The sequence below is a fragment of the Periplaneta americana genome, chromosome 13 (genome assembly GCF_040183065.1).
Source record: "Periplaneta americana isolate PAMFEO1 chromosome 13, P.americana_PAMFEO1_priV1, whole genome shotgun sequence".
In the NCBI taxonomy this organism is placed as follows: domain Eukaryota; kingdom Metazoa; phylum Arthropoda; class Insecta; order Blattodea; family Blattidae; genus Periplaneta; species Periplaneta americana.
Window position 1 is genome coordinate 56182396 of NC_091129.1, and position 10601 is coordinate 56192996.

At 37.0% G+C, this 10601-nt stretch overlaps 1 long non-coding RNA gene across 1 annotated transcript; it reads right to left on the bottom strand.

Annotated features, from left to right (window-relative positions):
• Positions 1-7131: 7131 nt before the first annotated feature.
• On the bottom strand, positions 7132-9245 carry LOC138711953 (uncharacterized). The gene is made up of 3 exons (XR_011335547.1): positions 8950-9245; positions 8610-8821; positions 7132-8021 (listed from the first exon to the last, which is right to left on the bottom strand). It is a non-coding gene; the product is annotated as an uncharacterized lncRNA (long non-coding RNA).
• Between the last annotated feature and the right edge of the window lie 1356 nt (positions 9246-10601).

Consider the following 10601-nt stretch of genomic DNA (forward strand, 5'->3'; position numbering starts at 1 on the left):
TTTCAATTACAAATCCATTAACAGTGACTTAAATAACTGAATCGACGTTTATATTCTAAGATGGAAGAACAGTTGGATGAAGAGCAGTTTGGCTTCACAAAGGGAAAAGGTACGAGAGATGCAATTGGACTGCTACGAACAATTTGCGAAAGATATCCAGAGAAGAATAAAGAAGTGTATATAGTATTTTTGGACCTAGAAAAGGCTTTTGATAGAGTGGATTGGAATAAACTGATGGGGATCCTAAAGAAAATTGGTATGGAATGAAAAGAGAGAAGACTGTTCAGTAATCTTTAGATGAAACAACGAATCAAAGTGAGGATAGGAGAGGAAATGTCAGAACGAAGTTAAATAGGGAGAGGAGTACGTCAAGAATGTCCTTTGTCACTTATCCTGTTCAATATCTACTTGAAGGAAGAAGAATAAAGTGCATAAGATTAGTGGAAGAGGAGATTATACTAGGGACTATAGTACCGGAGGTAAATGACAGATGTGAGTAGTATGAGATGAAGATCAATGAAAATAAGACGAAGACCATGGTTGTCGGAAGAAAAATAAACAAGGTAAACGTGCAAATTCTAAATGAGGCAGTAGAGTAAGAGGATCGCTTCAAATAATTGAGGTGTAGTTTAAGGAGTAAGATGCTGCCAGAAAGTCAAAAGGAGGATGGCCAAGGATGCTTTTAATAGAATATCTTCTTCGAACCTTTGGACATAGAACTAAGAAAGAGACTAGTGAATGCTGTGTGTGGAGTGTGCATTGTATGGGGCAGAAACATGAACATTACGACGAAGTGAAGAGAAGCGACTAGAAGCATTTTAAATGTGGATATGGAGAAGAATGGAACATGTAGTGGACAGACATAATAAGAAATGAAGCTGTGTTGGAAAGAGTGGGTGAAGAAAGAATGATGCTGAAACTGATCAGAAAGAGAAAAAGAAATTGGTTGGGTTACTGGCTGAGAAGAAACTACCTACTGAAGGATGCACTAGTAGGAATGGAGAACGGGAGAAGAGTTCGGGGCAGAAGAAGATATTAGATGATAGGCGACATTAAGATATATGTATCATATGCTGAGACAAAGTGAAGGCAGAAGGAAATATTGAAGAAAGCTGGATTTGCAGTGAAAGACCTGCTCTTGGACAGAACACTACAAATGAATGACATTACTTAAATATGATGAGATTACGACTAATACATGAACAATTAATTCTAGACTGATACTTTTATTTATTTTAGTAGGTTATTTTATGACGCTTTATCAACATCTCAGGTTATTTAGCGTCTGAATGAGATGAAGGTGATAATGCCGGTGAAATGAGTCCGGGGTCCAGCACCGAAAGTTACCTAGCATTTGCTGATATTGAGTTGAGGAAAACCCCCGGAAAAACCTCAACCAGGTAACTTGCCCGACCGGGAATCGAACCCGGGCCACCTGGTTTCGCGGTCAGACGCGCTAACCGTTACTCCACGGTTGTGGATAGAGACTGACACATAAACAACGTAGTAAATAATAGCAATTGTTACAGTAATGACATATTTTAGTAGAAACAATCTGGCACTGAAAGATAGAAGAGCAGATGTGGTAAAATCCATTTTCAGTGGATCTTCTATGTAAGCAAAGGCGTCAAAGACTGTATGTTCGTCACCTAAAAACACGTTTTACAGTCAAGTACTCAGAAACGTCAGAGATAAACGTTGACTGCGACCACTTCATTAAAATCTGTTTCTCACAATCAGTATAATATAAACATATTCAAATTGTAGTTGACTCCAAAACAAAAGTTTAAAATAGATGTGACAATTAATATATCAAATTTCAGTCCTGTATTAATTTTATCTTGTTTTTACTCTCTAGTGTAATTTTATTTTTTTTAAGTACCATTATAAAATTTGCCATACTTAGGTTACTGCCGTCCTCGGCGATCTTGCGTTTTGTTGGTTACCATACGATAAAAATGCAGAGGGTGCCAAAAAATGTATACGCTCTTTAATAGCTCATAACTAACTCACTTTTAAATATTTTTTCAAGTGTGACCGCTTAAAATAATGGCTGAAGTCAGACTAAACTTTGAGGAAAGAAAATTCATTCTAAAGTGCTACTGGAAGACTGTGAACATAAGTGAAGTGCAAAGACGGTTTAGAATGGAGTTTCAGCGAGATTCACCAACGCGACTCACAATTCCTCGTTTGCGAGATAGGTTTGAAGATGAAGGAACTGTTCAGAATATCCATAAGAACAATTCCGGAAGACGACAAACATCCACCAGCCCCACAAGAGAAAGAGAAGTCATCGAAAGGTTTCAGCAGTTTCCTAGAAAATCTGTTCGGCAAACGGCTCGTGAGACAGGAATTTAAAAGTCGAGTGTCCATCGCGTTTTGAAGCATGCTCAATGAAAAAGTTTTTTTTATTCCTAGCTTAGTCCAAGCTCTCAATGAAGATGATCAAGACCGGAGAATTGAATTTTGTGAGTGGTACCAGCAAAATGTGCGTAGGACAATCAATTTCCATACAAGATTGTTTGGAGTGATGAGGCCACGTTTAAATTAAATGGCTCAATTAATCGTCACAATTGCACCTACTGGGCATCTAACAATCCGCATGTGACAGTGGCACAAAATGTGAACTTATCACAGCGTGGTGTGGTTTGTCAGCATTTGGTTTAATTGGACCTTTCTTTTTTGGTGGTATCGTGACTGGTGCAATTTACCTCAACTTACTAAAGGAATCCGCCATGCCATGCATCGAAGAGATGTTTAGGAATGAAGAATGGTACTTCCAGCAGGATGGAGCACCTCCTCACTACCATGCGACGTGAGGGCCTATCTTAACGGCCACCTGCAGAACAGATGGATAGGACGAAGAGGTAGTACTGAGTAGTTTACTTCCCTCGCTTACCGGATTTGACTCCGATGGATTTTTTTCTGTGGGGACATGTCAAGCATAATGTTTATATCACGAAACCAGCTACAATTGATGAGTTGAGAGCTACCATTGAAAGAGAATGTGCCCAAATACCAATGAAATGATTAGGAACGTTTTGGATTCCATCGGTCAGCGTTATCAGCTGTGCCTGGACCACAATGGCCAACAATTTGAAAACTTTCAATAAATGACTGATTTCTACATTGGTTCACATTATTTTTAACTTTGAAACTTTTCTGTATCATAATAATTCTTAACGTTGTAATCATTGAAAGGGTGTATACATTTTTTGGCACCCTCTTTATATCTACATGGTATATTATTTATCTCAGAACAGCAGTAAACGGGGATCCGCATTATATAAGGTGAGGCAGAAATATCTCCCCATTTTCAACTGCACATAAATTGGAAAATATTGAAGGCAAATATCAAACATAATATAAATTTATTCCTTATGGTATGTTATTTAATCCTTCAGTTCAGTTAGCACACACTTTCACAATGCACGTCAAGGACGTGTTCCTAGCCGCAAGACCATAAAATTGTGGATTACGTAATTTCGAAATACAGCTTCAGCACTAAAACAGCAACCACCATTTTCACTTTCAAAAAGGTATGAGCCAATAATCCCGAACTGTGCGACACCACACAAGATAGTGACGCGTTCATTATGAACTTGGGTCGTCATTAAAGAGTGCCGAATACTCGCACTAATGCAAAATGGGTTACTTCGTTTAGAAACATTGCACCTGTTTGTAATCATAAAGAGGGGCGGAGTGAAGGGACGGTGAGAAAGACCTTTTCACTCATTACTCGATATGATGACATCTCTTGGCCGTCTCTGTCCCCGGATCTGATATCTGCTGACTTTTTCTTATGGGAAATGTGGGTGTCTCAAGCAAAAAGTCTTCTAAACACGTCCTGTCACTATCTTGGAATTAAAGAACCGTATCAGAGCTGCAGCCAACACTATCCCTGCTGATATATATGAAGAGAGTAATGGTCAGCTTCTAACGTCGCTCGGAAGAATTGTGGTGTGCCGTGACAATCGTTTACCAAAGTTCATCTTCAAACACTGAAAGGTAAATGGCATTCCTTTCTCTTGTATTTGACACTGAGAGACAGTTGTTCACTTATGCCTTGAGTATGAAAATGCGCTATGAACTCTGCCGCACCCTGTGCATGAAAGAATTATGTTTCTATATCACACAAAATTTACCAGCTTCTTCTTGCCAAAATCAAAATTTGAAAGTAGCACAATGAACTAATATCAGTGGCCTATTGCGTGTGCATTTGTCCTATCCTATACAAAAAATCCATACGATATAATCCTTCTAAGTGAGGGGCAAAGCAGAAATAGCACAGTTTTAGACTGTTAGAACAAAAGAATGTATCATATTAGATGTCTTAGTGACAAATCTAGGGTAGCAGAACTTCAGATGATCCTACCAGTCAATGTCGAAATCTACCTATCATCCGAGTATGTATCAATGTAATGCACTTATTTGGTCTTTTTTTTCACCTCTACATGGCAACAATATGTGCACATTGGTGTTCATATCCAGGATAGCTTCTTACCACACTTCATGTATCTACTCTAAATTATTTATCACTTTTTTTATTCATTTATTTCTTAGAACTCCCATACGATTCTTGGTCCTTAGCCTATTAATACTTATTCGGTTATTTAACGACACTGCAACAACTACTAAGTTATTTAGAGTCGATTAAATTGGTGACTGCGAGATAAGGATTCGCCATGGCATTACCTGATATTCGTTTTACAGTTGGGGGAAATCCAAGAAAAACCAACCTGATAATCAGCCCAAGAAGGAAACGAACACAAGTACAAATGCAGCTCGAGATCAGTACACAAAGGCGCTACCTTCTGAGCTACGCCGCTCGCCGGTGGCTCTGCCTGTATTACACACACCGAAAAATGTTGATCAGTTGAGTAGTCTAGTCATTTCTAATGACTAACGAGTCGGAACTCCTTTTTACCTGCTTACTTCATATTCACCTAAAGTTGAAGGTAGAAGCAACCATCAAAATATGTGAAGCCATTTTATTACCGGCAACAGAAATGATTGTCTAATCTACACCTCCTACACATACCATACAATCATCTGATTATTTACTTATTTAAGTTGACTTTCCCAATATCGCCTAAAATTTAGTCAGCTTAAAATTTTTCAATTTTTTACGGATGTGAAATATATACATACTAAAGATCTCCAGAGGAAAAAAAAAAAATTCGTTTCATAGACGTAATAATATTTCTAGTTTCTCGAGAAAAATGTCTGCACGAAGATAAGCAATCCTTTATCGAGTATCTCTGCTGTCATCTCTCTCATATAATTTGACCTGCCATTGTGAATGGTTAAATGAATAGGATTACAAAATATGACGAGAAGCAAAGATACAAGACATCGTCTTAGATAGACCTGAAGCTTTAAATAAAATAAGCCTACTGAAGAATATAGAAAAATGACTCGCAAGCGTAGAGTATAGTCGACACAACATATGGTGAGGTACCGAATAATCAAACATGGCTGCACTTCAGTGCTACCAACCTTGAACGTAAAGCATTAATATTAGAACAGAAAAATTTGCGTCGGCGATGGGGATCGAACCCTGGTCATTGGTTTTATGTACCAAGCGTTCTCACCATTGAGCTACGCCGAAGTCCAATCCACAGCACCGGTTCGAACTCCCCTCCTCCAGTATTTTTTCCCTTAGTGGCTGACTCCAAGTTGGGCATGTATGTTGACATTTTATTAAGTCAACTGCCATTATACAAGGAGCGCATTCAGTTGAGTGACTTAATGGCCGGGATTCCACAGTAATATGTACAGAAATATGCACTGTTGTTAGAAGAATTTACTAAAGATTATTAGGCCTATTTTTTGGTCCTACAGAATATATATCTGTTATGTCATTAGAACCATTTAAATATAGAATAATTTTCCTATCCTTGTCTACAGAACAAGGTACATTCTTGATCCCTCCTTATGCCCACTATAATTCTCAAACGTTTGTTTTCAAGCATAATTATTTTCTATCGCTATATTTCAATAACCCATTCCCTCGAAATGTATAATAGGGCAATGGGATTTGTGAAATTAAATAAATAACATTTTTAATAACCAGACAATGAAAATTTAAAACTTGTACTTACTTTTGATGGCCAATCTCTATACAAGAACTTAATTTTGTATAATGGATTTTGTTTCAACCAGCAGAAGGAACAGAACTGATATATTTGTACTCGTATTATTTTAGGACTAATGGAGAAGTGTGTGTGTGTGACAAAATAACTACATACTTTTTATTATATATTTTTTTTTTTTGTAATATACTTATATAGAACATTATGGAATGATGCATTCAATCAGAATAATATAATTTTAATATCCCAGCTTTTGTCTCAGAACTGAGAGAATACTTTGATAAGGGACAGGTTGAAATTAACATATATATTTTTTTATTCTCTTGTACAAAAGTAATGTACGTAAATAATGTATTATAGTTAGGCAAAAACAAAAAATAGACAACAAATAATCAACTCATTATTTTCTGTGTAATATCAAACTTGAATAATTTCGAGAGAAAATTGTTCCGGGGTCGGGCATCGAACCCGGGATCTTTGGTTTAACGTACCAACGCTCTACCAACTGAGCTACCCGGGAACTCTACCCGACACCGATCCAATTTTTCCCTCTGTATCCACAGACCTCAAAGTGGGCTGACAACCGTCAAGCAACCAACTTCGAGTGCACACTAACTCCGTGAGACTTAAATTGTGGTTTTCTGTTAACGAACAGTGACGTGTATTATGCAAATCAAGATCTCAGGTGTAACTCCCTGTAAAGTTGATTTGAATAATTTCGAGGGAAAAATTGTTCCGGGGTCGGGCATCGAACCCGGGACTTTTGGTTTAACGTACCAACGCTCTACAATTTTTCCCTCGAAATTATTCAAATCAACTTTACAGGGAGTTATACCTGAGATCTTGATTTGCATAATACACGTCACTGTTCGTTAACAGAAAACAACAATTTAAGTCACACGGAGTTAGTGTGCACTAGAAGTTGGTTGCTTGACGGTTGTCAGCCCACTTTGAGGTCTGTGGATACAGAGCAAGATTGGATCGGTGTCGGGTAGAGTTCCCGGGTAGCTCAGTTGGTAGAGCGTTGGTACGTTAAACCAAATGTCCCGGGTTCGATGCCCGGCCCCGGAACAATTTTACCCTCGAAATTATTCAAATCAACTTTACAGGGAGTTATACCTGAGATCTTGATTTGAATACCAAACTTATTTCATTTTGCTGAAAACACAAAGTGATACAGAAAGAAAATAATTATAGTTTTTGGACAGACTCTGCTTTAACTAGCCCCTTGATCATAACCGGTGGAGTTATCTTGGTATCATAGGATCCCTTAAGACTGAAAGAAAGGCAGAAGTTGATTTAACAGATGGTCAATGTTAGAAGAGGACTTGTGTACGTTTCATATAAGAAACTAGTGACACACAGACCCTTTTAACAGGAACAGTAAATGAATGACTTTTTTTTAGTCAAATTGTAGTGGACATTATGCTGGCAACACTGGACTTGTCAATTAATCACGAAATATCATTAGAAAAGGAGGAAAAATTAGAATCAAGAATATATGTTATACACAGTGTGTAAATAAACACTGCATTTAAATAAGATTTGTATTTAAAAGTATGACATCAAGCTCTGAAACAGAAATGTTTAAAATAAGCGAACTTTCAATGCATATCCCAAGGATCTGGCAAGTTTTGAAGCAAAATACCACCCTCACAGAATTTTATTTCTTGTTTTATTTTAAGTACATAAATCTAGTTATATCATATCTTGTGGGGGGGAAAAAACAGTGGTTTTTTATATGAGCCGTCTGATCATCAGTGACACATTTACTTTTTTTGACTTAGTAATGGCCTTCGATGCGCCTATCCAGCTGTATGTCGTTGTGAAATCTTCTATCATGGATGTCGGAAGGTTGGTGTATTCAGCGAAGAGACCAACGAAATAAGCTTCACCGGCTTCTTGGAGCACCATGATAGCTAATTCCTGGAAGTGAAAATATGTTGTTAAGTTCTAAGCAATTTCAGAATAATAGAAAAGAACACAGCTTGAAATTATCAGTGATGGGATCATCCAGCCCCATTGTATTTTAAAGTACACATATCTATCTATAGGTCTATCATATTTTGTAAAAAAAAATAGTGAGTTTTGATATGAGGTGTCTGATCATCAGAGACACTTTTACTTTTCTTGAATTAGTAGTGATTTCTGATGCGCCTGTCCATTGTGCAAAATGGCGTGTATGGTAGAAAGGTTGGAGTATTCGAAGAGAACGAAGAAATAAGACTCACCAGCTTCTTGGAGCACCATGGTACCTAATCCCTTAAGTGGAAATCTGTTCACAAGTCCTAAGCAATTTCTGAATAGTAGGAAAAATCAGCTTGAAATTATCAGTTGTGAGATCGTCCGGCCTTCTTCATCAATACTCTGAAGTATATGTGGAAGAATGCATACTAATTCATGCAATATATTCAATAAATTATTTACAATGCTCTTTGTGATGTGTGCTTTTAAAACAGCTCAAACTCAAACTGTTCATAAGAGGGATACAAATATTAACCAGTTGTTGTTTACCTTGACGCCCCTGGTATAGATTCAATAGGAGTGGCTAACACGTCTTCGTTATCTTCTGTGTCATTGTTATCAGCATCATCCTCATCATCGGTATCTCAAAGATCGACAATAAACTCTTGAAATTCTCGCGCATTCCTCACTTCATGATTATAATATTTCATAGTTATTTTCTCTGTATGGTTTACTTTATTCTTCCATATATCTGGAGTTACCTGTATGAATACAGAATTTAGAATGTTAAATATAAATAATTAATATATAATTAATTAAATACATAAAACTACTACTGAAACAGCATTGTAAATGTATAAAGAAAGATATGCTTCCTTTAACTACATACCTTTCCGAGTGCTTCATGCCATACAGACTTGGCTCGATGTAAGCCATGAACTGGGCGTGAAGCTACTGTTTTGTTGTAATAGTTATTTGTCACTGACCACAGAAACTCAATCGCATTGAAAAAAGAATGTTATGGAGGGAGTCTCAGAACTGCATGGCCTTTCTTTCCTAAAAGTTAATCAGCAATATGTCTGAAACAAGAATCAAAGAATCATACATTATAACAAACAAGAAAAAGTTGCTTCTAGCTGCCATGGTGGTCCAGACGCTAAAGCACTGGACTCATAATCCTGTGGATCCACATCCCCAGCATACTCCTGATTTATATATTGTTTTGAGCAAGCCCATGATCCAGGTAACACAAGGATTTTATCCAGGACCTTCAGTTCCCCTGAAGCATCCCCATAAATCAACATTCTCATCTCATCTCATTGCGAGTGTAGTGTAAACCAGCCTCCTATGGTGCATCCTGGGCAACGACTATCCCAGTAAATTGGTCTACACAAATGGCATCATATAGGTGAAGAACGAACAGTCAAGTACCCGCCATTATTAAAAAAAATCATTTCACTAATCAACATTCATTTTAGAAAATTATCTCTTCAAGTGGCTTTAGTTCCTTTTGCAGAGCTGTTGTAATTGAGCCGTTGAGAGCAGAAGTGGTGTAAGTCAAAAATTGGTAATGAGGGTTAAAGTAAACATTCTGTAAAATACAGCGCAAAGTAGCAATTAATATTCATTATATTTAAACTATTAGTAGTCAGTGGATAGCACGAAGTATATATTAATTGCTACTTTGCGCTGTATTTTACAGAATTTTTACTTTAAACCTCAGCATCCTATTTGACTTACACCACTTCTGCTCTGAACGGTTTAATTCATTATTTGCTTAGTCTGACACTGGTACTCCATTCTGTCTCAGCCATGTCTGCAAAAAGATTGGAACATAAATAATGTAACTTAATAGTATTGTTCATCACTCATATTCTATAGAAATAATGTTTACCATTAACTGATATTTTCTCCATTTTGTTGTGGGTTGCTCCTCTGCAGCTTTATTGTGGTACGATGCATTAACCATAACAATGATGGAAGGACCAACATTTCACAAACCAACAATAACCTGTCTTTCCACCCATTTCTGAAAAGTTTCACTATTCATGGCACCATGGTAATCTTAGCCAGTCTTCAAATTGGATGCAAATATTAAATCAGCACCTGTAAAAGATAATAGATGTTTAGATTCTAGATAGAAAACATTATAATAAAAATTACTTCGCAATATCTAGGCCTAGTAGCTACTGTATATTACCAGGAACAAAACCCTTATTGGTTTCAGCAAGTACGATGACCATTCATCCTCCCTCAGCAAGCCCTGAACCTTATCACCATCGGTAGCTGGTTTTCTCCAAGAATGTGTTGCAGAACCAATGAAATATATATGGAATTAATAATGTTACAACTTATATTCCCTTCACTATCCTAAAATAGTGTTGTTATCCAATGCTCAGCTATCTTATCAGTGAAGTGATCAGCTGATTTTATAATATTGTAATAAAGCTTACCATTCATAAAATCCACGTTTCATCCAGAAAAACAACAGGCTTTGACTCTCACGCTTCATATTTCTTATATATTCTCTTAAAAAACAGG